The sequence below is a fragment of the Pristiophorus japonicus genome, chromosome 2, assembly GCF_044704955.1.
Source record: "Pristiophorus japonicus isolate sPriJap1 chromosome 2, sPriJap1.hap1, whole genome shotgun sequence".
In the NCBI taxonomy this organism is placed as follows: Eukaryota; Metazoa; Chordata; class Chondrichthyes; family Pristiophoridae; genus Pristiophorus; species Pristiophorus japonicus.
The window spans coordinates 197,488,021-197,515,237 of record NC_091978.1 but is presented as its reverse complement, the minus strand read 5'-3'; the positions used below and the strand labels follow the sequence as shown (position 1 = coordinate 197,515,237).

The following is a 27,217-nucleotide window of genomic DNA, read 5'->3' as shown; positions in this document are numbered from 1 at the left end:
CTGGTATTGACGCGGTCCTGGAGCTCTGCATCCGAAGGTGCACCATTTGTGCCCAACTCAGCAATGCCTCCAGGGAGGCTCCACTGAGCCCCTGGCCCTGGCCTACCAAACCGTGGTCGCGGGTACACGTAGACTATGCGGGCCCATTCATGGACAAAATGTTCCTCGTAGTTGTAGATGCATTTTCAAAGTGGATCGAATGCATCATTTCAAACTTGAGCACAATCTCCACCACTGTGGAGAGCCTCGCAACAATGTTTGCAACGCACGGAATCCCTGACATATTGGTCAGTGACAATAGTCCGTGCTTCACCAGCGCAGAATTCCAAGACTTTATAATTGACCACGGCATAAATCACGTCAAGATGGCACCGTTCAAGCCGGCCTCCAACGGCCAGGCGGAGAGAGCAGTACAAATCATTAAACAAGGCATGCTTAAAATCCAAGGTCCCACGCTGCAGGGTCGCCTGTCGCGACTGCAGCCGGCATACAGATCTCGTCTGCACTCATTGACTGGGATCCCCCCCCCCCCACGCTACTGTTGATGAAAAGGACTTTAAAAACAAGGCTCACATTAATCCTCCCAGACATGCATGAAATCGTTGAGGCAAAGCGCCGTAAGCTGACTGAGTACCATGACAGAAATTCCAGGGGGGAGATGGAATGAGATAGGGGACAAAGTGTTTGTACTAAACTATGGCAGGGGTCCCAAATGGCTTGCAGGGACAGTAACGGGCAAGGAAGGAAACAGACTACTGGTAGTACAAATGGACAATGGCAAAACCTGCCGGAGGCATGTAGACGAAGTCAAAAGCAGATTTACCAACAACACTGCGGAACCAGAGGCAGACTACAATGTGGAACTCGCACCACACCTGGTGGACAGACAGAGGGAACAACCTGAGGAAAGGGCAATCCCAACAGACAGCCCAGGCGGGTCAACAACAATCACACCAATCGAAACATAGCCCAGGCGAGATACCAGCAACCACACCCAAAGAAAAACAGACACCAAGGCAAACAACTGAACCACAACTCAGACGCTCCACGCGAGAGCGTAGACCACCTGAGAGACTGAACCTATAAAGACAATAAGACCTTGGGGGAGGGTGATGTCATGTATCTTACATTATTATATATAACTGTATCCTAACATGCTATACATGACTGTAATAATATATGACCTGTAACCACCAGCATACCTTACCACCAGGGGTGCACTTGCAAGAGACAGGTATATAAGGACAGGTCTCAGGCAAGTGCAGCATTCCAGAGCTGTGAAATAAAGGTGCAGGTCCAGAGTGACCTTGACTTCACTACATGCCTCGTGTGAATCTGTACTGAGGGGACAGGACTTTACACTCCTCACACATTGCTTTTGCTTCCATCTTTGTATTGTCAGCAAACTTGGCTGCGTTACACTCAGTCCCTTCTTCCAAGTCGTTAATATAGATTGTAAATAGTTGGGGTCCCAGCACTGATCCCTGCGGCACCCCACTAATTACTGGTTGCCAACTGCGGGCTCTCTCCCTGGGGTGTGGATCTGCCATGAGTACAGCTGCTTCATTCCTTTGGCTCCTCCTTTTCTTCTTTCTGCTTGCTGAGGCAATAAAGGCCAACATTCCATTTGCCTTCCTGATTACTTGCTGTATCTGCATACTAACTTTTTGTGTTTCATGCACAAGGACCCTCAGGTCCCTCCGTACTGCAGCCTTTTGTAATTTAAATAATAAATTGCTTTTTTATTTTTCCTACCAAAATGGATGACCTCACACTTTCCCACATTATACTCCATCTGCCAAATGTTTGCTCACTCACTTAGCCTGTCTATATCCCTTTGAAGATTTTTGGTGTCCTTCTCACAACTTGCTTTCCCACCCATCTTTGTATCATCAGCAAACTTGGCTACATTACACTCGGTCCCTTCATCCAAGTCATTAATATAGATTGTAATTAGTTGAGGCCCCAGCACCGATCCCTGTGGCACCCCACTAATTACCGTTTGCCAACCAGAAAATGACCCATTTATCCCGACTCTGTTTTCTGTTAGTTACCAATCCGCTATCCAGCTATTATATTACCCCCAACTCCATGAGCTTTTATCTTCTGCAGTAATCTTTTATGTGGCACCTTATCGAATGCGTTCTTGAAATCCAAATACACCACATAACAAGAACATAAGAAATAGGAGCAGGAGTAGGCCATACAGCCTCTCGAGCCTGCTCCGCCATTCAATAAGATCATGGCTGATCTGATCATGGACTCAGCTTCACTTCCCTGCCTGCTCCCCATAACACTTTATTCCCTTATCATTTAAGAAACTGTCTATTTCTGTCTTAAATGTATTCAATGTCCCAGCTTCCACAGCTCTCTGAGGCAGCGAATTCCACAGATTTACAACCATCTGAGAGAAGAAATTCCTCCTCATCTCAGTTTTAAATGGGTGGCCCTTTATTCTAAGATCATGCCCTCTAGTTCTAGTCTCCTCCATCAGTGGAAACATCCTTTCGACATCCACCTTGTCAAGCCCCCTCATAATCTTATACGTTTCGATAAGATCACCTCTCATTCTTCTGAATTCCAATGAGTAGAGGCCCAACCTACTCAACCTTTCCTCATAAGTCAACCCACTCATCCCTGGGATCAACCTAGTGAACCTTCTCTGAACTGTCTCCACAGCAAGTATATTCTTTTGTAAATATGGAAACCAAAACTGCACGCAGTATTCCAGGTGTGACCTCACCAATACCCTGTAGTAAGACTTTCCTGCTTTTAAACTCCATCCCCTTTGCAATAAAGTCCAAGATTCCATTGGCCTTCCTGATCACTTGCTGTACCTGCATACTACCTTTTTGTGTTTCATGCACAAGTACCCCCAGGTCCCGCTGTACTGCAGCATTTTGCAATCTTTCTCCTAGTTCCCCCTTATCCACCCATCTGCTGGTTCCCCCTTATCCACCCTGTTCAATACATCCTCAAACAACTCCAGCAAATTTATCAAACATGATTTCCCTTTCATAAAATCATGCTGACTCTACTTGACTGTATTATGCTTTTCTAAATGTCCTGCTTCTGCTTCCTTAATAATGGACTTCAACATTTTCCCAACAACAGATGTTAGGCTAACTGGTCTATAGTTTCCTGCTTTCTGTCTGCCTCCTTTTTTAAATAGGGACGTTATATTTGCGGTTTTCCAATCCGCTGGAATCTTCCCAGAATCCAGGGAATTTTGGTAGATTACAACTAATGCATCCACTATCTCTGCAGCCACTTCTTTTAAGATCCTAGGATGTAAGCCATCAGGTCCAGGGGACTTGTTCACCTTTAGTGCCATTATTTTACCGAGTACTTCTTCTTTAGTGATAGTGATTGTTTTAAGTTCCTCCCTCACTATAGCCCCTTCATTATTCATTATTAAGATGTTTTTAGTGTCTTCTACCATGAAGACCGATACAAAATCTTCCTCCTGCGGCTGGACAATGGGGAGGTGGGGGGCGGGGTGGGGGGGGGGGGGTTGGGGGAGACCGGAGAGGGGGGATAGGGGGTGGGAGCACTTGCTGGACCTGTGGAAAAATAAAGAAATGATTTTAAAATGTTGTAAGAAGAATGGGTAATGATACCATTATACACATGATGAACAGTCACCGGCTCCTGACATCAGTCCCCATATGATTGGCTGCTGTATGCCATGTGGTTGTATGAGATGTAATTCTGTCACCAGGTTGCTGAGAGGTCACCCCTTTCTCTAACTTGCACTGCCAACAGCTCCGCAACTCTTGACACCTATAGGGCGACCTCCTCTGCTGGAGTCAAGGTGGCGAAGGATGGAGGCCCATCTCCCATTCTCGTCCTCTCCCTGTTGTGCACTCGTTTCTCCTGCAAGGAGGGAAAGAAGAGAAGTTTGAGTGAGAGTGATGGCATGAGTGTAAGGAATGTGTGGGTTGCATCATTAGGGGGTGACTATGAGGGAATGTGGTGCCAATGTCAAAGTGCCAAAGCCAAATGGCCTCCTTGTGTGGTATTAGTTGGTATGATTGCATTAGGATGAGTGTGAGTGTGAGGGGTGGTTAGTCAGAGGGCGATGTGAGTATGTACATAGAGAGAGAGGGATGGGTGGACATGCAAGGTATATTGGTGTGAGTCATGATGTGCAGGATCCAACTTGGGAAGGCAGGGTGATGGGGATGTGGTGACAGGCACATCAGGTGAGTGTGGCTTTGCACTCACTGTTCCTGATCTCGAGATCATTCAAGTTCTTTTGGCACTGCACCAAGCCCTCCTCACCGCATCGCTGCTCTTCATCTACCCAGCTATTTGGAACCAGGCTCTTTTTGTCACTTGGGAAGGTTTCCTCTGCCCATCTGCAGGGAAGAGGCCCTCTCTGCATGCTCTTACTCCCTTTACAAGAATATGTAGGTAAACATCTGAAAACCTGGATGCAGCCCTCCCTTTGTGAAGCCATGTTTTCATGTCTGAGCAATAAGCAGATTGGGCAATATCCGCAACTGCGATGTGGCCAAGGCTGCCTTAACTATCCCCACTGAGTCATTGATGATGTCATCAGACCCGCACCATTTATAGAGCCGGGAAATGCGCAGGCCTGCCTTAATAAGCATCATTGGCTGAAAGTTGCAGTGGGATGATCAGAACGGTTCCTACCCACCATGCGGCCCGCATGCACCCGACCCAACTCAGTAAGGAAAATTCCGGCCATTATGTCAGTTTAAACATTTTTCAAAAACATTTTGAGTGAGTCTATTGGCTAATTAACCAACCATGACAGTGACATTTCCAGGGAAATTCAGGGTCCCTGTTCCAAATTTTAGAAATGTGCACACCTAGGATGGGTTGCCACACCTATAAGGGCACATAAACAGTGCCCACCCTGACGTACCGACAGAATGTTGGTGCAACACCATGCCAATCTGAAGGCAGAGAAGAGGCCCGGCTAGGCCACAAAAAATATTTCCTCTTTAGTTATTTTGCTGCCAATGGCACAAGCGAATTTCTTTGTGAGGATAATTGATCGCCTCTGGGGTAGTCCAGGAACTCCCCAGGCACATCTCTCTGAAGATCTGCCCATGACTTCTCCAACTAGGAAACAACAGAATAGAATACTGCAGAACTGGATTCCACTCCATTTTCCAGTTCTCTGTGATGCAATGTGTCCCAATTCTTCCGAAATGGAACTTTGGCTCAGAGTTTATTTTCTCCTCACAGAGAAAAATAAATGGAGAAAGGAGTAGACAGGCAGGAGACAGATGTGAATATATGTGCCCTGGAACTAATTCCAAACACCAAATTTAATCTTTGCAGAGATCTCTTAGAAAGTTACAAACCAGTACTATCAGATCCATGCCCAACCCATCGCCTCACTGCTGACAGGCACCAGGAATCCGTCAATGAGCCAAACCTCACAGTCCACCCCCACTTCTGCCAAACCCCTGGTTCCCCTCCATAGTGATGCCAGATCCAACAAAACCCCAATGCTGTCAAACCCTAGCAGCAGGGGGACTGTAATTTGGGGTAGAACCTTTATCCATCGAATTTCCGCATCACTAAGAAGCACCACAAATTGTGGTCTCGGAGAAGTGGGTGTTCTTTTTATACCTCTACATGTGTGGTCTGTATTGATATTACCCAGCCCCCAGGATTTTGGATGGGGTTACTGGTTTGTCAAAGTGTTGAGCAAACGTCCCACCACATCATATTTCCATATGCTGGGGAGGGTCTGCATAATTTCAAGCCTCAGATATCTAACTCCACATTTTGCAGATCATTTTACTGTGTATTGTCAGCTTTAAGAGATAAAATTGAAATCCTTATGAAATAAAGGCCACTGATCCCATGCCAAATTGTGGGGACGATAATTTCAATACAAATCGCACATGTAAAGGCACGTTTATGGTTTCAGTATCTATATCAGTAAGTAACATTTAGCATTGTTGTTGCCAATTTAAGTTAATCTAGGGGTTAAGTCATGGCAGGACAGCTCGGACACGTATTCTGCTCCTCCTGTACTATGTGGGAAGTCAGGGACGCTTCCCTGACGACTACGTGTGCGGGAAGTGTATCCGCCTGCAGCTCCTGACGGACCGCGTTGCAGCCCTGGAGCTGCGGGTGGATGAACTCTGGTGCATCCACGATGCTGAGAATGACGTGAATAGCACGTTTAGTGAGTTGGTCTTACCGCAGGTAAAGGATACACAGCCAGATAGTAAATGGGTGACCAACAGGAAGAGCAGTGCAAGGAAGGTAGTGCAGGGGTCCCCTGCAATCATCCCCCTGCAAAACAGATACACCGCTTTGGGTACTGTTGAGGGGGATGACTCATCAGCGGAGGGCAGCAGCAGCCAACTTCATGGCACCGTGGGTGGCTCTGCTGCACAGGAGGGCAGGAAAAAGAGTGGGAGAGCTATAGTGATAGGGGATTCAATTGTAAGGGAATTAGATAGGCGTTTCTGCGGCCGCAACCGAGACTCCAGGATGGTATGTTGCCTCCCTGGTGCAAGGGTCAAGGATGCCTCGGAGCAGGTGCAGGACATTCTGAAAAGGGATGGTGAACAGCCAGTTGTCGTGGTGCACATAGGTACCAACGATATAGGTAAAAAACGGGATGAGGTCCTACAAGACGAATTTAGGGAGCAAGGAGCTAAATTAAAAAGTAAGACCTCAAAAGTAGTAATCTCAGGATTGCTACCAGTGCCACGTGCTAGTCAGAGTAGGAATTGCAGGATAGCTCAGATGAATACGTGGCTTGAGGAGTGGTGCAGAAGGGAGGGATTCAAATTCCTGGGGCATTGGAACCGGTTCTGGGGGAGGTGGGACCAGTACAAACCGGACGGTCTGCACCTGGAAATGCATGGCAGGTGCAGTATAATCTGGATAAATGTGAGGTATTCACTTTGGTGGCAAAAACACGAAGACAGAATATTATCTGAATAGTGGCAGATTAGGAAAAGGGGCGGTGCAACGAGACTTGGGTGTCATGGTTCATCAGTCATTGAAAGTTGGCATGCAGGTACAGCAGGCGATGAAGAAGGCAAATGGTATGTTGGCCTTCATAGCTAGGGGATTTGAGTATAGGATCAGGGAGGTCTTACTGCAGTTGTACAGGGCCTTGGTGAGGCCTCACCTGGAATATTGTGTTCAGTTTTGGTCTCCTAATCTGAGGAAGGATGTTCTTGCTATTGAGGGAGTGCAGCGAAGGTTCACCAGACTGATTCCAGGGATGACTGGACTGACTTATGAGGAGAGACTGGATCAACTGGGCCTTTATACACTGGAGTTTAGAAGGATGAGACGGAATCTCATTGAAACGTATAAGATTCTAACGGGACGGGACAGGTTAGATGCAGGAAGAATGTTCCCGATGATGGGGAAGTCCAGAACCAGGGGACACAGTCTTCCGATAAGGGGTAGGCCATTTAGGAGTGAGATGAGAGAAACTTTTCACTCATAGAGTTGTTAATCTGTGGAATTCCCTGCCGCAGGGAGTCGTTGATGCCAGTTCATTGGATATATTCAAGAGGGAGTTAGATATGACCCTTACGGCTAAAGGGATCAAGGGGTATGGAGAGAAACCGGGAAAGGGGTACTGAGATGAATGATCAGCCATGATCATATTGAATGATGGTGCAGACTCGAATGGCCGAATGGCCTACTCCTGCACCTATTTTCTATGTTTCTATGTTTCTAATCGATAGACTGCGAGACCCGATCCCTGAAGTACCAGTAAATATTCTAGGATACCATTTAATAAAAGTCAATGGCACTGATGTTAAACCCTATTGTTAGAAAACAGTTGCCTAGAAATTTGGCTGCACAGTGCCTGTTTTGGAGGCTCTAAATGGCCTTCTAAGCCTACAATATGGCAGACAAGAAGCACATGCTCACTATGAGTTGGAAGTGTGCTGCCAGCTGTATTTGTATAGTCAAAAATATCACCGACCATCACTACCCTCCCTCACAGTCTGATCACCGCTCCCCACCACTACCACCCCTCCCCCCCCCCCACCCCCCCCACCACCATCTTCCTAGTTGTCCTACAAAGATGGGAGGAAAAGCAATCTGTGAGGAGGACACAAAAAATCTGCAAAAGGACATAGACAGGCTAAGTGAGTGGCCAAAAATTTGGCAGATGGAGTATAATGTTGGCAGAAAAAATCAAAGAGCAAGTTATCATTTAAATGGAGAAAGATTGCAAAGTGCCGCAGTACAGTGGGACCTGGGGGTTCTTGTGCATGAAATACAACAGGATAGTAGGCAGGTACAGCAAGTGATCAGGAAGGCCAATGGTGTCTTGGCCTTTATTGCAAAGGGGATGGAGTATAAAAGCAGGGAAGTCCTGCTTCAGCTAAATAAGGTATTGGTGAGGCCACACCTGGAATACTGCATGCAGTTTTGGTTTCCATATTTACGAAAGGATATACTTGCTTTGGAGGCAGTTCAGAGAAGGTTCACTAGGTTGATCCTAGGGATGAGGGGGTTGACTTATGAGGGAAGGTTGAGCAGATTGGGCCTCTACTCATTAGAATTCAGAAGAATAAGAGGTGATCTTATCGAAACGTCTAAGATTATGAAGGGGCTTGACAAGGTGGATGCAGATAGGATGTTTCCACTGATGGGGGAGACTAGAACTCGAGGGCATGATCTTAGAATAAGGGGCCGCCCATTTAAAACAGAGATGAGGAGAAATTTCTTCTCTCAGAGGGTTGTAAATCTGTGGAATTCGCTGCCTCAGAGAGCTGTGGAAGCTGGGAGATTGAATAAATTTAAGACAGAGATAGACAGTTTCTTAAACAATAAGGGATACAGTGGTGTACATTTAAGGAGATATTTCACAACTCTCAATAAAAATATATTCCAGTGAAGAGGAAAGGGTGTAAGAGAAAAGTTAGCCATCCGTGGACGGTATCTAATTAAAAACAAGGGGATACAAAGTGGCCAAAACTACTGGGAGGACAGAAGACTGGGAAGCTTTTAAAAGCCAGCAAAGAACGACTAAAAAAATGATTAAGAAAGGGAAGATAGACTATGAAAGTAAACTAGCACAAAATATAAAAACAGATAGCAAGAGTTTCTATCGGTAGATAAAAAGGAAAAAAGTGGCTAAAGTAAATGTTGGTCCCTTAGAGGACGAGACTGGAGAATTAGTAATGGGGAACATGGAGATGGCAGAAACTCTGAACAAATATTTTGTATCAGTCTTTACGGATGAGGACACTAACAATATTCCAACAGTGGATAGTCAAGGGGCTATAGTGGCGGAGGAATTTAACACAATCACAATCACTAAGGAGGTGGTACTCAGTAAGAAAATGGGACTAAAGGCAGATAATTCCCCTGGACCTGATGGCTTGCATCCTAAGGTCTTAAGAGAAGTAGTGGCAGGGATTGTGGATGCATTGGTTGTAATTTACCAAAGTTCCCTGGATTCTGGGGAGTTCCCAGCAGATTGGAAAACTGCAAATGTAACGCCCCTATGTAAAAAAAGAGGCAGACAAAAAGCAGGAAACTATAGACCAGTTAGCCTAATATCTGTGGTTGGGAAAATGTTGGAGTCCATTATTAAAGAAGCAGTAGCAGGACATTTGGAAAAGCAAGATTTGGTCAGGCAGAGCCAGCAGAGAAGGGGAAGTTATGTTTGCCAAATTTGCTGGAGTTCTTTGAGGATGTAACAAACAGGGTGGATAAAGGGGAACCAGTGGATGTGGTGTATTTGGACTTCCAGAAGGCATTTGACAAGGTGCCACATAAAAGGTCACTGCACAAGATAAAAGTTCACGGGGTTGGGGGTAATATATTAGCATGGATAGAGGATTGGCTAACTAACAGAAAATGGAGAGTCGGTATAAATGGATCATTCTCTGCTTGGCAATCAGTAACTAGTGGGGTGCTGCAGGGATCAGTGCTGGGACCCCAACTATTTACAATTTATATCTATATATTGGAAGAAGGGACTAAATGTAACGTAGCCAAGTTTGCTGACGAAACAATGATGGGAGGAAAAGCAATGTGTGAGGAGGACACAAAAAATCTGCATAAGGACATTGACAGGCTAAGTGAGTGGGCAAAAATTTGGCAGATGGAGTATAATGTTGGCCGAAAAAATCAAAGAGCAAGTTATCATTTAAATGGAGAAAGATTGCAAAGTGCCACAGTACAGCGGAACCTGTGGGTACTTGTGCATGAAACACAAAAGGATAGTATGCAGGTACAGCAAGTGATCAGGAAGGCCAATAGTATCCTGGCCTTTATTGCAAAGGGGATGGAGTATAAACACAGGGAAGTCTTGCTGCAGCTATACAAGGCCACACCTGGAATACTGCGTGCAGTTTTGGTTTCCATTTTTACGAAAGGATATACTTGCTTTGGAGGTAGTTCAGAGAAGGTTCACTAGGTTGATTCCGGGGATGAGGAGGTTGACTTATGAGGAAAGGTTGAGTAGGTTGGGCCTCTACTCATTGGAATTCAAAAGAATGAGAGGTGATCTTATCGAAATGTATCAAATTATGAGGGAGCTTGACAAGGTGGATGCAGAGAGGATGTTTCCATTGATGGGGGAGACTCGAACTAGAGGGCATGATCTTGGAATAAGGGGCCACCCATATAAAACAGAGATGAGGAGGAATTTCTCCTCTCAGAGGGTTGTAAACTGTGGAATTTGCTGCCTCGGAGAGCTGTGGAAGCTGGAACATTGAATACATTTAAGACAGAAATAGACAGTTTCTTCAGCGATAAGGGGATAAGGGGTTATGGGGAGTGGGTGGGGAAGTGGAGCTGAGTCCATGATCAGATCAGCCATGATCTTATTGAATGACAGGGCAGGCTCGAGGGACCGTATGGCCTACTCCTGTTCCTATGTCTTATGTTCTTGTGTCCCTCTTCCTGATCCCCTTTAACCACTTACCTGAGGGCCACTGCTGATTTCACAGCGGCTCAATCTTCCATCCTATTCACTGGCGAGCTGCCTGTGGACGCCTGTTTGACAAAGGTGATATGATGTCCAAGGTCCAATATTGGGTGTGCCTCAGGCCAATCCATTCAAACTCAGGGACTGATCATGTGCTTGATTTTCTGGGTCAGTGTTTCCTCCGACTCACCGTGGGCAATGCCGCACAGCATCTGTTGGCAACTGTAAACTAGATAGCTTGGTGGAAGCCAGAATGATAGTTTCTTTAGCAGTGTGTCACTCTTACACTCTTGACAATATGTAGAATGTGTTAATGAAGAATGAATTGGAAGTTTTAGGAGGCATCCAAAGTAAATATTCCACAATGGCATTAAAGTACACCAAATACCACAAGCACATTTTTTAAAAAGTTTCATTAAATTTATTTTTAATTTTCGATGAAGAACTTTGAAACATGAATGCACTTTTATTTTAAAAATGGTTAGTTATTAAAATAAGATTTATCGCCTTTATCAAATTCCTACTTTAATTTATAGTTTAATCATTAACATGCAATTATAATAACATTTATTAGATATAATTAATATTTAATAGAATGCTGTAATCCCCTCCAGTATAAAACTGTAAAGAATCAATTTACAGTATAATTTACAGTATAATCAGAGGAATGATTCTATACAAGAGGTAAGAATCTCCAATCATATTAATAATCTTTTAATAAATAACTTTCCTTGCCTCCTGAAAAAACAGAAGCAATTTTACTAAACAGTAGCATTTCTTTCACATTAATAAAATACAAGATAATCTCTACCATGGACTTTGAATTCTCCCATAGTCTATTATCACCTCTGAGTAAGGACAGACATCTGTAATGTTCAGCACGGGAGTGTATCCTCTATGAATATCATATTACAAATACCTCAGTCAGCTTTCGCAAGTTGTGACAGTGCAAACATAGCTACAACTTATGGATTTTCCACAAATGTCTCTTGAACAGGGATTTTATAATTGAGACCTTGCACAGAAAGATAGAGGGGGTGAAATTGGATTGGGCTCAAAAACGGGCAAGGGGATCGCAAAGCACGATCTGCCTGCAATCATTCAAGGTGATGCAGGCAGCATGCCAAAATCGAGTGCTGATCTCAGCGCTAAAAGCGCTGCTGGTTGGCCCAACACTTAAGAGGGAGCCAATATCGGGTGCAGTCTGCTGGCCAATAAAATTTTACCAAGGCTCTGCATGGATTAAAGGGGACGTGCTTTGTTGCAGAAGCACCTTATTGTCATTCTGACTGCAGCTATGTTGGAACAGGGAAGAGGAAAGGCAAGGCGCATCTCAGATGCGGCACTGGAGGCTTTGGTCCTGGTGTTCACAGAAGAAGATAGATCATCTAAATGCAGGGGGGACGGAGGCCTTCCAGACAGAACTCCAGAAGGCAGTGGGAGGAGATAGCACAAGCCGTCAGTGCCACGTGTGTTGTCCCCAGGATCTGGATCCAGTGCTGCAAGAAGTTTAATGAGCTCAAACGAGTGGTCAAGGTGAGTGAATGCATCTTCAATATCCCACCAACTGCACAACTAGCCTCACATACTGCTCAATGCACCACACCCCCAACATTCACCTACCAACAATCCCCAGCAATCACCATTCATACCTCATAATCACGGCTTCACCTTGCACACTTACTGAGAAGTGTTACACTGCGTTAAATGGGCCATTAAGCGTGGGTTCAACATCCGGGAGTTAGGCAGCATTTGGAGCTGCGGCACAGACATAGTGGCGCCACCTGGATTCCATTGAGGCATTGACTGGCCGCCTCAATGCCTCGTGGGTATATTCGCTTCCTATACACTCACTCAGAAAGTGAGCATGGCAGACCCTGCAGCAGCAGTTCGTCAGCGTCTCCATTGGTTCTTGGACACCGCCCTGGAATTACTCCTTGATGCCCTGGAGAGGCGACGGGGACCAACTCACAGAGCCCTATGTAAGGAAACCTCACAGCAAGTTTCTGCGATTGATACGGTGGCCAAGACAGCCACTCAATGCGTACAAAAGTGGAACGAGATGATGCAGCTGGTGAGGGTGAGTATCTTAAATTTGAATTGTCAACATGCTAAGTTCTGAGCTCAATGTGTACTCTCTGCTCAATGTACTGTTTCAGCATCATGCTCTACATGGCTGAGGCCAGATGCAAGGTTTCCATTTGAAGCCTCATCGACTGCAAGAGCCTGCATACGCTGTTAACCTTGCTACTCGGTTCTGCAGATCCACCCCTGATATTGTAAACACCTGAGTCTTCATATGCGTCTCGAAGATAGTAGCCTTCCCGTTACTGTTAGGTCCTGGACCCCTAATTCAAGCATTGCCACAGCAAGTCCACGCAGCGAATGGAAGTCACGTCGAACTGTGAAGACTCTCATACAGTTACATCCACTAAACTCTGTCATTATCAAAGGCAGTCCCTCGAAATCGAGGAAGACTTGCGTCCACTCTAAAAGTGAGTTCTCAGGTGACTGCATAGTCCAATACGGGAATTACAGTCTCTGTCACAGATGGGACAGAGAGTCGTTGAAGGAAAGGGAGGGTGGGGAGTCTGGTTTGCCACACGCTCCTTCTGTTGTCTGCGCTTGATTTCTGCATGCTCTCGGTGGCGAGACTCGAGATGCTCGGCGCCCTCCCGGATGCTCTTCTTCCACTTAGGGTGGTCTTGGACCAGGGATTCCCAGGTGCTGGTGAGGATGTTGCATTTAATCAAGGAGGCTTTGAGGGTGTCCTTGAAATGTTTCCTCTGCCCACCTGGGACTTGCTTGCCGTGTAGGAGTTCCGAGTAGAGCGCTTGCTTTGGGAGTCTCATGTCGGGCATGCAGACGATGTGGCCCAGCCAACGGAGCTGGTCGAGTGTGGTCAGTGCTTGGGACACACTGATAGAAGGGCTCTAACTCAGACTCTTTAATCTCACAGGACAAGCTTGCCCACAACCGCAGGGAGCAGATAATCAGGAGGGGAGCCTGAACTCCAGGACCTGACTCCGTTCAAGGAACGCGTCTCGGCCCTGATGGGCATTCAAGTTGATGCCTTGGCGGTGGGTGAGGCCGATTCCCCTGGGGACAGTGACAGTATGTTGGATTCCTTTGCAGCTTCCTGCAGGACACTTAGGTTTGACACCACAATCCTTCAGCTCTTTCCATGAGACTGGCATTCTACAATGCGTTTGCTGATCCTGGCCCCATCTCCTTCAGCTAACCACACTTCTCTGGCTTTGTGCTTTCAGATGAAGACTCAGACGGCCAGGGGCCTGCACGTCAGCCTTCCACTGCGGGTGACAATGGAGAGGACGAGGAGGTGGAGGACACCTCTCTGGACGTGACAGAGGATCCAGCGTCCTCACAGAGTGGGGCCAACAGCTTTTTGTTGGAAGGCGTGGTCAGGGAGATGGAGGTGGATGATGCTCCAGGACCCACGCCACGGGGGAGGGGAGATCAGAGGGCTACCTCCCCGGAGGGTGAGTGCGTGCCTGAGCGATGAACACAAATTAGAGGATCTCGCAAGACAGTCATTGCAGATGCACAGCAATCTGCTGGGTGTTTTATCAAGAGTGCCCGAGAGTGTCGATGCACTTGCTTTGAGTGTGGTGGAGGCCGCCTCAATGATTGCATTTGTGTCTCAGCAGCCCGTCGAGCCCATCCTTGAAAGATATCAATGGATGTTGGATGCTTCAAGTGACCACGGAGTCCCAGACATAGTGGCATGGGCTATGGCTGACGTGGCAGTAAGCATTGAGCACCAGGCCAACGCTATGGTAGGCCTGCAGACTGTCATGTCATCAGTGCGTGGTGGCATCAATCAGCTCGGTAGTGTGCTGCAGTCACAGTCTGCCCTGTTGCAGACCAACTTGATGCCAAGCAGGCACTGACCGCTGCCATCGTGTCTGGGACCCCATTAGTTTCACGGGGAACTAATGTTAGCGAAGCACGGCAGCAATCTATGCTCAGCCACATAGCTCCAGATGCTGAGGCTCTGCCCCGGGGGAGTAACAGTGTGTCGGGCCAGTTGGAACATGATGTCCTCTCTCAGGACAACATCATTTTGCCCTTGTCCTTGCCGCCCGCTGCAACCCATCCAGCACAGAGTGCTGCCGCCCATGCTGAGGTGATGCAGCAATGTACTACAAACTACAAGATGTTGCATAATTTGCCAACAGGAGACTGTAAGGAGCCGATTGCATAGAAGTTGAGTGCTGCTGTCACTTTCACTGCCACTGACAGCGAGGTCCTGGTGTCGATGTCAGCTGCCAGGTATGTCTGCAGGAGGTTGCAAAGCTCCATGATCATCCTTGCAGAGCCTTAGCCTTCTTAAGCAGTGCTCCTCAGACATCTCAAGATAAGAGTAAAGCGCATGATAAACCCTGCGTGTGTACAGCCTCCTGCCCCGCCGTCTGGGGTATCTCCTCTGGGGAGGATCCACATTTGCCATAAGCTGTCTTTGCAGCCGGCGCCTTTCAAGTGGTCGCCGCAGGACGATATGGTGTGCGATCAATGCTCCCATAACTTTGCAGAGGTCACAGCGAAATGCAACTTTCACACTTTTCCGATATGGAACCCAACAATATGTCCCAGATACTAGTACTCAATCTGACGAGTCAACAGCAGTACGATGCCAACACCCTCCTGTCTGTACGAGCATCAAACCCGGCACTGACCGAGACCACTGAGCCCCAGCTGCAACTCCCTTTAAATAACACCCCGAATTCGTTTCCCCACCTTGTCCACTCTAACTTTTTCAGGCGCCATTGACGCCAGCCGTTAAATGAGGTGGCAAAAATGAATGTGGCAAGAAGGATGCCAAAGAGGCGTTGGATGTGCACTGACGTCATGATTTCCATGGCGTTAGCCGGTGGGACATTACATTTTAATGCCCTTAAAAATGACCACCGAATTTTGCGGCAGACGTGAACAGCACCCAGCACCACTCCGAACTACCCAGTTAACACCTAACACCGGTGTTATCAGCAGGCATTAGCAACCGAATTTCGACCCCTTTATTTCTCAATGGAACGTAGATTTGTTGTGAATTTGGAATATTTCTTTAAATGTTTGCCACTGCTTATCTAGGATTCTTTGCTTTATTAGCTGAGGCATAGAATATAAGAGCAGGGAGGTTATGCTTGAACTGTATAAAACACTAGTTAGGTCGCAGCTAGGGTATAGCGTACAGTTCTGGTCACCACATTATAGGAAAGATGTGATTGCACTCGAGAGGGCACTGAGGAGATTTACGGGGATGTTGCCAGGACTGGAACATTTTAGCTATGAGGAACTGTTGGATAGGCTGGGGTTGTTTTCTTTGGAACAGAGGAGACTGAGGGGAGACTTAATTGAGGTGTATAAAATTATGAGGGTACTAGATAGAGTTGATAGGAAAGAGCTAATTCCCTTGGCAGAGAGGTGAATAACCAAGGGGCATAGATTTAAAGTAATTGGTAGAAGGATTAGAGGGGAGTGGAGGAGAACTTTTTTCACCCAAAGGGTGATGGGGGGACAGAAACTCAGTGCCTGAAAGGGTGGTAAAGGCTGAAACCCGCCTCACACTTAAAAGGTGTTTGGATATGCACTTGAAGTGCCGTGACCTACAAGTCTACGGGCCAAGAGCTGGAAAGTGGGATTAGGCTAGATATCACTTTTTCGGCCAGCACAGACACGATTGGCCGAATGGCCTTCAGTGCTGTACTTTCTATGATGCTATGATTCTATGATGCCTTCGTGGCTGGGTTTACGAGTGTGCAGGGTCTCACAGCAGTCAAACATTCTGTTTTCCAACAGATGGCTAGGAATGCTGAGGCGCCACCCTGGAGGAGTGATAGAGATTCCGAGAATCAAGAAGCTGCTGTCCTCTCTCAGGATGACAGCATTCATATTCCCACCACTGCCACTCTGCCATTGCCCTTGCTGCTGCCACCTATGCTGAGATGGTGCAGTCTAGGCCCAGAGGTGCTCAAGGTCATCCTGCAAAGCCATCTGCAGTGTCCCCCTTGGAAAATCAGCAGCCTTCCACAAGCCATGCTGCAGCCTTCCACCAGCCATGCTGCAGCCTCTGGGGTAGCAAGCGCAGTGTATTTCTGAACTTAAAACAACAACCGAACTTGGGAGCAGCAAAGCAGCTTTACAGACGGTTTAAGGCCGATGTCCAACAAAAAACCCGTGACCTAAAGAATAGATGGTGGGTGGAGCAAGCACAGGAGATTCAGCAGCTTGCTGACAGCCATGATGTACAAGGATTCTTCACCGCAGTCAAGTCCACCTATGGCCCAAGCACCTAAGGCCCCACCCCACTGCTGGCCAAGAACAGGGAGACACTCATCTAGAACACCGAGGTAGTCAGGACCCGCTGGAAGGAGCACTTCGAAAATCTCCTTAACCGAGACTCTGCCTTTGACTCGAGTGTCCTTGACTTCATCCCGCAGTATGCTACCCGCCACCATCTCAACAAAACCCCAGCCCTGCACGAAGTAGAAAAGACCATCCATCAGCTCAAGAACAACAAGGCAACGGGAGCGGATGGAATCCCTGCTGAGGCACTAAAGTATGGCGGAGAGGCAGTATTCACACGAATGCATGACCTCATTTCTCTCATCTGGAAGGAGGAGAGCATGCCGGGAGATCTCAGAGTTGCAGTAATCATGACCATCTTTAAAAAAGGGGACAGGTCCGACTGCAGCAACTACAGAGGAATCTCCCTGTTATCAGCCACTGGCAGGGTCATCGCTAGAATCCTCAACCTTCTCCCTGTGGTTGAGGAGCTCCTCCCAGAGTCACAGTGGGGATTCCGTCCACTATGGGACACAATGGACATGATCTTTACGGCACGACAACTGCAAGAGAAATGCAGGGAACAGCACCAATCTTTGTACATGGCCTTCTTTGACCTTACAAGGGTCTTTGACACTGTTAACCCTGAGGGACGATGGAGTGTCCTCCTTTTCGGCTGCCCCCAAAAGTTTGTCGCCATCCTCCGCCTGCTCCACAATCCTGACCAATGGATCCACCACAGACCCAATCTACATCCGGACTGGGGTCAAGCAGGGCTGCATCATCGCGCCAACCCTCCTCTCGATCTTCCTCGCTGCAATGCTCCACCTCACAGTCAACAAGCTCCCCGCTGGAGTGGAACTAAACTACAGAACCAGTGGGAACCTGTTCAACCTTTGTCATCTCGCCAGATCCAAGAATGTCCCATCCTCTGTTGTCGACGGACGATGCTTGTGTCTGCGCACCTTCAGAGACTGAACTCCAAGTCATAGTCAACATCTTCACTGAGGCGTACGAAAGTATGGGTCTTACACTAAACATCTGTAAGACAAAGATCCTCCACCAATCTGACCCCGCCACACAGCATTGCCCCACAGTCATCAAGATCCACAGTGCTGCCCTGGACAATGTGGACCACTTTCCATACCTTGGGAGCCTATTATCAGCAAGGGCAGACATCGATGACCAGGTTCAACCCTGCTTCCTGTGCAGCCTTCGGCCGCCTGATGAAGAGAGTGTTCAAAGATCACGCCCTCAAATCTGACACCAAGCTCATAGTCTACGAGGCTGCAGTGATACCCGCCATCCTGTATGGCTCAGAGATGTGGACCATATACAGTAGACACCTCAAGTCGCTGGAGTAATACCACCAACGATGTATCCGCAAGATCCTGCAAATTCCCTGGGAGGACAGATGCACCAACGTTAGTGTTGTGTATGGGGAGTCAGACTGAACACTGTGAGCTCAAAGTAAAGTGTGACCTTAGTCTTTTATTGCAGGTCTCCAGAGTGCCTCTCTAACCTGTGAAGCCTCCTTAAATACCTGTGCTCCCAAGGAATTATGGGATCCTCCCCAAAGTCAATAGTGAGTCGATGTGGGGCCCTTCTTGCCCTGGTTGATCGTCTCGGTGTGAAAGCTGGTGTTGTTGAATCATTTGTTGGGCCCTCGCTGGGCTGCTGTGCAGTTGGCCTTGCTGGGCTGCCTGGTGTGTTGGGTCCTGCTGGGCTGCTGTGGATGATGGGTTCTGCTTCGTGGTCAACCGTGGTGCTGGTTGCCACTGTTGTGTATGTTGGGGGATCAAAAAAGGTAGGGTCCAAGGTGGGTTGCTCAGGATAGTCCGTGAATCTGAGTTTGATTTGGTCCAAGTGTTTCCGGTGAATGAGTCCATTTGAAAGTTTGACCCGAAACACCCTGCTCCACTCTTTGGCCACGACAGTGCCGGGAAGCCACTAGGGACCTTGTCCATAATTTAATACAAATACAGGATCATTGATTTCAATTTCTTGTGACACATTTGCGCTATCATGGTATGCATTTTGTTGAAGCCACCTGCTCTCTACCTGTTCATGTAGATCAGGGTGAACTAACGAGAGCCTTGTCTTAAGTGCTCTTTTCATGAGCAGTTCAGCAGGTGGGATCCCAGTGAGTGAGTGGGGTCTCGTGTGGTAGCTAAGCAGGACTCGGGATAGGCGAGTCTGCAGTGAGCCTTCAGTTATCCTCTTCAAACCTTGCTTGATGGTTTTCACTGCTCTCTCTGTCTGACCATTGGATGCTGGTTTAAATGGGGCAGATGTGACCAGTTTGATCCTGTTAGGGGTCATGAATTCTTTGAACTCAGCACTGGTAAAATATGGCCCATTGTCGCTCACCAGAACATCGGGTAAGCCGTGAGTGGCAAACATGACCCGCAGGCTTTCAATAGTGGCAGCGGACGTGCTAGCCGACATTATCTCACATTCAATCCATTTGGAGTACGCATCTACAACCATAAGGAACATTTTATCCAAGAACGGGCCTGCATAGTTGACGTGTACCCTCGACCACGGTTTGGAGGGCCAAAACCATAAACTTAGCGGCGCCTCCCTGGGTACATTGCTTAACTACGAGCATGTATTACATCTGTGAACGCAGGACCGGGTCACCACACGTGGGATCTGGCTATCGCTTTCATTATGATGCCTGGGTGGGTACTGTGGAGGTCATTGATGAAGGTGTCTCTGCCCATCTTGGGAACCACTACTCGGTTGCCCCAAAGAAGGCAGTCTGCCTGTATAGAGATTTCATTTTTGCGTAACTGGAACGGCTTTATGTCTTCTTGCATTTCCACTGGGACACTGGACCAGCTCCCGTGAAGCACACAGGTTTTGACTGGAGATAATAAGGGGTCCTGGCTTGTCCAGGTTTTGATCTACCGAGTAGTGCCAGGTGATTGCTCTCTCTCAAATACTTCCATAACCATGGCTAGATCTGCAGGCTGTGCCATTTCCATCCCCGTGGTGGGCAATGGCAGTCTACGGAGAGCATCGGCGCAGTTTTCTGTGCCTGGCCTGTGGTGGATGGCATAATTGTATGCGGACAACGTGAGTGCCCATCTCTGGATGCGGGCCAATGCGTTGGTATTTATCCCTTTACTCTCGGAAAATAGGGATATGAGTGGCTTATGATCAGTTTCCAATTCGAATTTTAGCCCAAACAGGTATTGATGCATTTTCTTTACCCCATAGATGCACGCTAATGCTTCTTTCTCAATCATGCTGTAGGCTCTCTCTGCCTTAGACAGACTCCTGGATGCATAAGCAATCGGTTAATCGGTTGCAGTTTCCCGAAATCATTAGCTTGTTGCAATACACACCTGATGCCATATGATGACGCATCACATGGTACATGGATCATACAACACAAGCAATTTGTTTGAGCATAACAATTTTATCGCTTTTACAAAGCATTTTCCTGGCTTTTGCCCCAAACCCTTTCTTCCCCTTTTCATAGTAAGATATGCAGTGGTTCTAACAGTGTGCTGAGACGCAGTAAGAAGTTACCAAAGTAGTTCAGGAGTCCAAGAAACGACCGCAGCTCCGTCACATTCTGTGGCCTCGGTGCATTCTCGATTGTCTTCGTCTTCGAATTGGTGGGCCTGATGCCGTCCGCCGCAATCTTCCTTCCCAGGAACTCCACTTCAAGTGCCAGTAAAACGCACTTCGAGTGTTTTAACATGAGCCCCACGCGGTTGAGTTAACTAAGAGCCTCCTCCAGGTTCTGCAGATGCTCGACTATGTTCCGACCTGTGACCAAGATGTCGTCCTGGAAGACCACACTGTGCGGGACCGACTTCAGTAAGCTTTCCATATTTCTCTGGAATATCGCCGCCGCCGATCGGATTCCAAACGGACATCTGTTATAAACAAAAAGATCTTTGTGCGTGTTGATGCAGGTGAGGGCCTTTGATGATTCCTCCAGTTCCTGCGTCATGTAAGCTGAAGTCAGATCCAGCTTCGTGAACGTCTTTCCTCCTGCCAGCATTGCAAAGAGGTCGTCGGCCTTTGGTAGTGGATATTGGTCCTGCAGTGAGAAACGATTGATAGTTACTTTGTAATCGCCACAGATTCTGACGGTGCCGTCTTCCTTGAGGACTGGGACAATAGGACTGGCCCACTTGTTGAACTCGATCGGGGAAATGATGCCTTCTCTTTGCAGCCGGTCAAGCTCGATCTCTACCCTTTCTCTCATCATGTACGGTACTGCTCTCCCCTTGTAATGGATGGGTCGCGCCCCCGAAATGAGATGGATCTGCACTTTTGCTCCTCGGAGTTTCCCGATGCCTGGTTCGAACAGCGAAGGAAATTTGTTTAAGACCTGGGCACACGAAGTGTCATCAGTGGGCGATAGCGCTCGGATGTCGTCCCAGTTCCAGCGTATCTTTCCCAGCCAGCTCCTGCCGAGCAGCGTGGGACCATCGCCCGGTACCACCCAGAGTGGTAGCTTGTGCACTGCTCCATCGTAGGAGACCTTGACGGTAGCACTGCCAGTTATAGGAATCAGTTCTTTTATGTAAGTTCTTAGTTTCGTGCGAACTGGCGTTAAGACTGGCCTTGAAGCCTTGTTGCACCACAATCTTTCGAAAGTCTTTTTCCCCATGATGGACTGGCTCGCACCCGTGTCCAGCTCCATTGACACCGGGAATCCATTTAGTTCAACATTCAGCATTATCAGGGGACAAATCGTGGTGAATGTGTGCAGCCCATGTACCTCTGCCTACTGAATCTGAGGCTCTGGTTCATCGTGATCCTCCATGGATCTGTCCTCCTCTGCAACATGGTGGTTTGCAGGTTTAACAGGTTTTGCAGCTCACCTGCACAATCGTTGGACGTGTCCCATTGTTCCACGGCCCTTGCAAATGTACTCTTTGAAACGGCATGAATGGAAACAATGATCACCCCCACAGCACCAACAAGGTGTTAATGGCCTTGCATTCATCACCCTTGATGGTGGACTCTGAGACATCTGCGGACGAGTAGCTGCAGGTATGTGTGACCTGCCACGTACGATACGATTCAAAAACAACATCACTTTCTTCACAGTACTTGTAGCAGCACTTGTGTGCTGAGAGATTTGCTTCATATTGTCACTGGTGGCAATGAACGCCTGGGCGATCGCTGTGGCCTTACTCAAGATTGGGGGTCTCTACAGTCAAAAGTTTGCGAAGTATGGTTTTGTGGCCAATGCCAAGTATGAAAAAGTCTCTGAGCATGTGCTCCAAATGTCCTTCAAATTCGCATTGTCCTGCAAGGCGTCTTATGCTCGACAACATAACTCGCCACTTCCTGGTCTTCAGACCTTTTGTAGGTGTAGAACCGGTACCTCGCCATCAGAACGCTTTCCTTCGGATCCAAATGTGTGCACAAATTGTCTTACGATTTCTCCGAGGGTTTCGCTGGAGTGAGCAGATTCTTCATGAGGCCATACGTTGGTGCCCCACAGACGGTGAGGGGGATCGCGCTTCGTTTTGCAGCGCTCTCTTCCCCATCTAGCTCATTGGCCACGAAGTATTGGTCGAGTCACTCCACAAAAGTTTCCCAATCATCTCCCTCCGAGAATTTCTCCAGGATGCCCACTGTTCTCTGCATCTTTGGGGTCACTATCTGTATCTCGTCACCAGTTGTTGTGTATGGAGAAAGAGTCAGACTGAACACTGTGAGCGCAAAGTAAAGTGTGACCTTAGTCTCTTATTGCAGGTCTCCAGAGTACCTCTCCAATCTGTGAAGCCTCCTTAAATATCTGTGCTCCCAAGGGATTATGGTATCCCTTGGGACTCCAGGGGATGAGCCCTCTGGTGGCTGTACAGAGTAAATACAAGTTTACATATCTAACAGTTAGTGTCCTCGATCAGGCCAACATCCCCAGCATCGAAGCACTAACCACATTCAACCAGCTCCGTTGGGCAGGCCACATTGTTCGCATGCCTGACACAAGACTCCCAGAGCAAGCAGTCTACTCGGAACTCCTACACGGCAAGTGAGCCCCAGGTGGGCAGAGGAAATGTTTCATGGACACCCTCAAAGCCTCCTTGATAAAATGTAATATCCCCACCGACACCTGGGAGTCCCTGGCCAAAGACCACCCTAAGTGGAGGAAGAGCATCCGCGAGGGCGTTGAGCACCTTGAGTCTCATCTCTGAGAGCATGCAGAAAGCAAGCGCAGGCAGCGGAAGGAGAGTGCAGCAAACCAGACTCCCCACCACCCTTTCCTTCAACGACTGTCTGTCCCACACGTGACAGAGACTGTAATTCCTGTATTGGACTGTTAAGTCACCTGAGAACTCACTTTTAGAGTGGAAGCAAGTCTTCCTCAATTTCGAGGGACTGCCTATGATGATGATTGCGTAGGAGCACTGGAATAAGCAAAGGAGCCTGATAGACAGACCCTAAGGGTAATTAGTTGACTTTGTTATGTAGTATTGGATTGATTAAATTAATGTTTGGAGTGGGTTTTTTTTTGTGGCTCTCAGCATTGTGCCCAAGAGGATGCTCCTTGCAGCATGGCTCTCATTATATGATTGCTGGCCATGAGTGGTGGGGTTATGGAGGAGATTCATCAGCCAGGTGTAGAACAATGGGGATCCAGTGGGTTTCATTCAGGAAAACCAGAGTCTGATGAGGCGCTCATGGACAGCCCATCTGCAATGGGGATCTGTTTCCTGCCTTCTCCCTTCCACCTCGTCCCCCTCGTCCTCCTCTCCTCCTGAGGTGGTCGCAGAATCCGTGATGGCAAGGGCTACACCTTCATGATGGCCAAGTTGTGGAGGATGCAGCTGACCACCACGAAATGGGACACTCGCGTGTACTGAAAGGCTCCTCCTGAGTGGTCAAGGCAGTGAAACTGTTGCTTTAGCAATCTGATGGTCTGCTTGATGAGGTTCCTCCTGGCAGCATGGCTCTCATTATATGATTGCTGGCTATGAGTGGTGGGGTTGTGGAGGGGATTCATCAGCCAGGTGTAGAGCAGATAGCCCTTGTCTCTGAACTGCCACCCTTGGGTTCGACGTGGTGGCTGGAAGATTGCTGGCACACAGGTTTGGCACAGGATGAAGGCATCATGACTGCTGCCAGGATATCGGGTATTCGCCATTGTGATGTGCTAGGACTCATCATAGGCAGTCCCTCGAAACGAGGATGACTTGCTTCCACGCCAAAAAGGGTTGAGTTCACAGGTGTTTCAATGAAGGACCTAATATTCTAGATTCCGAACTACATCTTGAAGGGTCTTCTCTCTGTTCAGAGAAAAGAGAATGAAGCCACTTCCTGTGGAGTACAGAGCCTCAGTGACCTCCCAGATGCAACGATGAACGGCAAATTATGAAATGTTAGCTATGTCTCCTGCTCAAGATTGGAAGGATGTTTGAATTATATGCATGAGCTGGGTTCAGAATATCCGATGTGCGTGGCTCTCCACTATGCCAGTACATGTAACAACCTGCATGATACTGCCTCTTTGGCATTTCTGCTGGGATTTTAATATTGGCCCCAGTTATTGATTTAACAAATCTGTTTACCAAAGACAACAATTTTTATCAATTAACCACATTACTGACACCATTGTTAGTAGATTCTAAACTTCCCAACTTAAATAGATGGGCAAGTAAAGCATGAACAAAATCGAATATATTGTTTCAAAAAAATATTCAGTGCCCTACATTGCCTTAAGTTACTGACAGCTCAATTGTGTTCACTTTCATTTTTTCAAAATGTTTCCTTCAATGTTTTGATCCAGTATATAGTGCACTTGGCCTGCATGTTTAATCTTAATACATGCTTGCAAACAAAGCATTCTGAAGTCCAAGAACTATATACTGGGTGACAGCTAAATAATTGGTTCAAGACTTCAAGAAGTGCCCGTGGTTTTGGGTGGACCAGTTATTCGGGAGGGTCGTGTGGCCCCTGATGGAAGCAATGCCACAAAAGGTGGAGAAGTTTTGGGGAGAAATTCGGGAGCACCCCATTTGGGGTGTTAACTATTGAAAGCTGTAAAATTTAGCACCAGGCACTAATAATTATCAGCTTTCTTTAAATTCGGTGTGAGCACTCCAGGTAGGAAGTGGAGCGCGAAATCAAGCGCTCCACTTCCTTCCTGGAGCGCTAAAGGACGCAGGCAGGGTGGTAGTGGTGCAGCGGTGCTGTGATCCGAGGCTCCTTCCCTCCCTCAAAGGGAAGGACCATTGCTGCAGGCTCAGCATTGGGACAGGTTAGCTGATCACCAACAGCAGCCACCATCCAGCCCGATGAGCCCGTACACTCTGGCAGTGTGCTTGGCTGATCGATCACCGCCGGCACAGGAATCGAAAAAATTGAAAATAAGTTGAACAATTTTGTCCCCTTTAACTTGTGCCCCCGAAGCATCCGGCCTCCCATCAATGCCTCCAGCAACTGTTGGTGTTGTCACCCGGCGATACTGCGGGGGGGGGAACCGAAGTTCGCATCCGAGGCAATGCGCAGGACAATTACATCACGATCTTCAGGCGCAGGAGATCGTGGCGCTATGTGTTGTTACTGACGCCGCAAACCTCTTGGCCAATTTAGCGGGAGTCGGTCATCTCGCCGCATCCGATTGGTAAGTCGTTAGCGCCCTGTTTAAGCCCCCAGAGGCGATAATCGAAGGCGCTAAGGAGGCCAATATCTAGGCATTTATCTTTTGGGGGAAAACCTCCTGTTAGAGAGAATTAGTTTCCCCCTGTTAACAGCATCACTGGAATGACAGCAGTGGCCCTGAACTTCCGTGGGATTTCTACTGCTGTAACTTTGATAGGAGATTGGTGGAAGCCACAGGGCAATAGCTGAAATTACTAAAAACAAGCATTTACATCCTGACAAGTTATGGGAAAAAACTGGGAGAAACCCCACAGAATTTCCAGGCCAATGTGGCAAAAAATATTGGGGGTCATTTTTACATTTGGCGCAAGCGATAAACTGATGGATGTGGATCAGCCACACGTTGTGCTCTACACCCGATTTTTCCTTTCCATTGACTTCAAACAATGGGAAAGGAGGCAAACTCTCAGCAAAGGTATATTACACTGAGAAAGAAAGACTCTTAAGAGAAGGGTGAACCATCCGTGGCTAACTAAGGAAGTAAGGGATGGTATCAAATTGAAAACAAAGGCATACAATATTGCAAAGAAAAGTGGAAGGCCAGAGGATTGGGAAACTTTTAGAAACCAGCAAAGGACAACAAAAAAATTGATAAAGAGAGAGAAGATAGCTTACGAGATAAACCAGCAAGAAATATAAAAACAGACAGTAACAGCTTCTACAGGTAACAGCAAGGTGGATAAAAGGGAACCAGTGGATGTGGTGTATTTGGATTTCCAGAAAACATTCGATAAGGTGCCACATAAAAGGTTACTGCACAAGATAAGAGCTCACGGGGTTGGGGGTAATATATTAGCATGAGTACAAATTGGCTAACTAACAGAAAGCAGTGTGTCGGGATAAATGGGTAATTTTCAGGTTGGCAAACTGTAACTAGTGGGGTGCTACAGGAATCAATGCTGGGGCCTCAATTATTTACAATTTTTATTAATGACTTGAATGAAGGGACCGAGTGTAATGAAGCCAAATTTGCTGATGATACAAAGATGGGTGGGAAAGCAAATTGTGTGGAGGACGCAAAGAATCTTCAAAGGGATATAGATAGGCTATATGAGTGAGCAAAAATTTGGCAATATAATGTGGGAAAATGTTAGGTTATCCACTTTGGTAGGAAAAATAAAAAAGCTAATTGTTATTAAAATGGGGAGAGATTACAAAATGCAGTGGTACTGAGGGATCTGGGGGTCCTTGTACATGAAACACAAAAAGTTAGCATACAGGTACAGCAAGTAATTAGGAAGACAAATGAAATGTTGACCTTTATTACAAGGGGGATGGAGTATAAAAGTAGGGAAGTCCTGCTACAACTGTACAGGGCATTAATAAGACCACATCTGGAGTACTGCGTACAGTTTT

The 27,217-nt window shown here is 47.3% G+C and overlaps 1 protein-coding gene across 2 annotated transcripts in view; it reads left to right on the top strand.

Moving 5' to 3' along the window:
• Positions 1-27,217, top strand: part of LOC139232910 (sodium-dependent phosphate transport protein 2B-like) — a 203,439-nt gene that overhangs the window by 34,177 nt on the left and 142,045 nt on the right. The window lies entirely within an intron of this gene.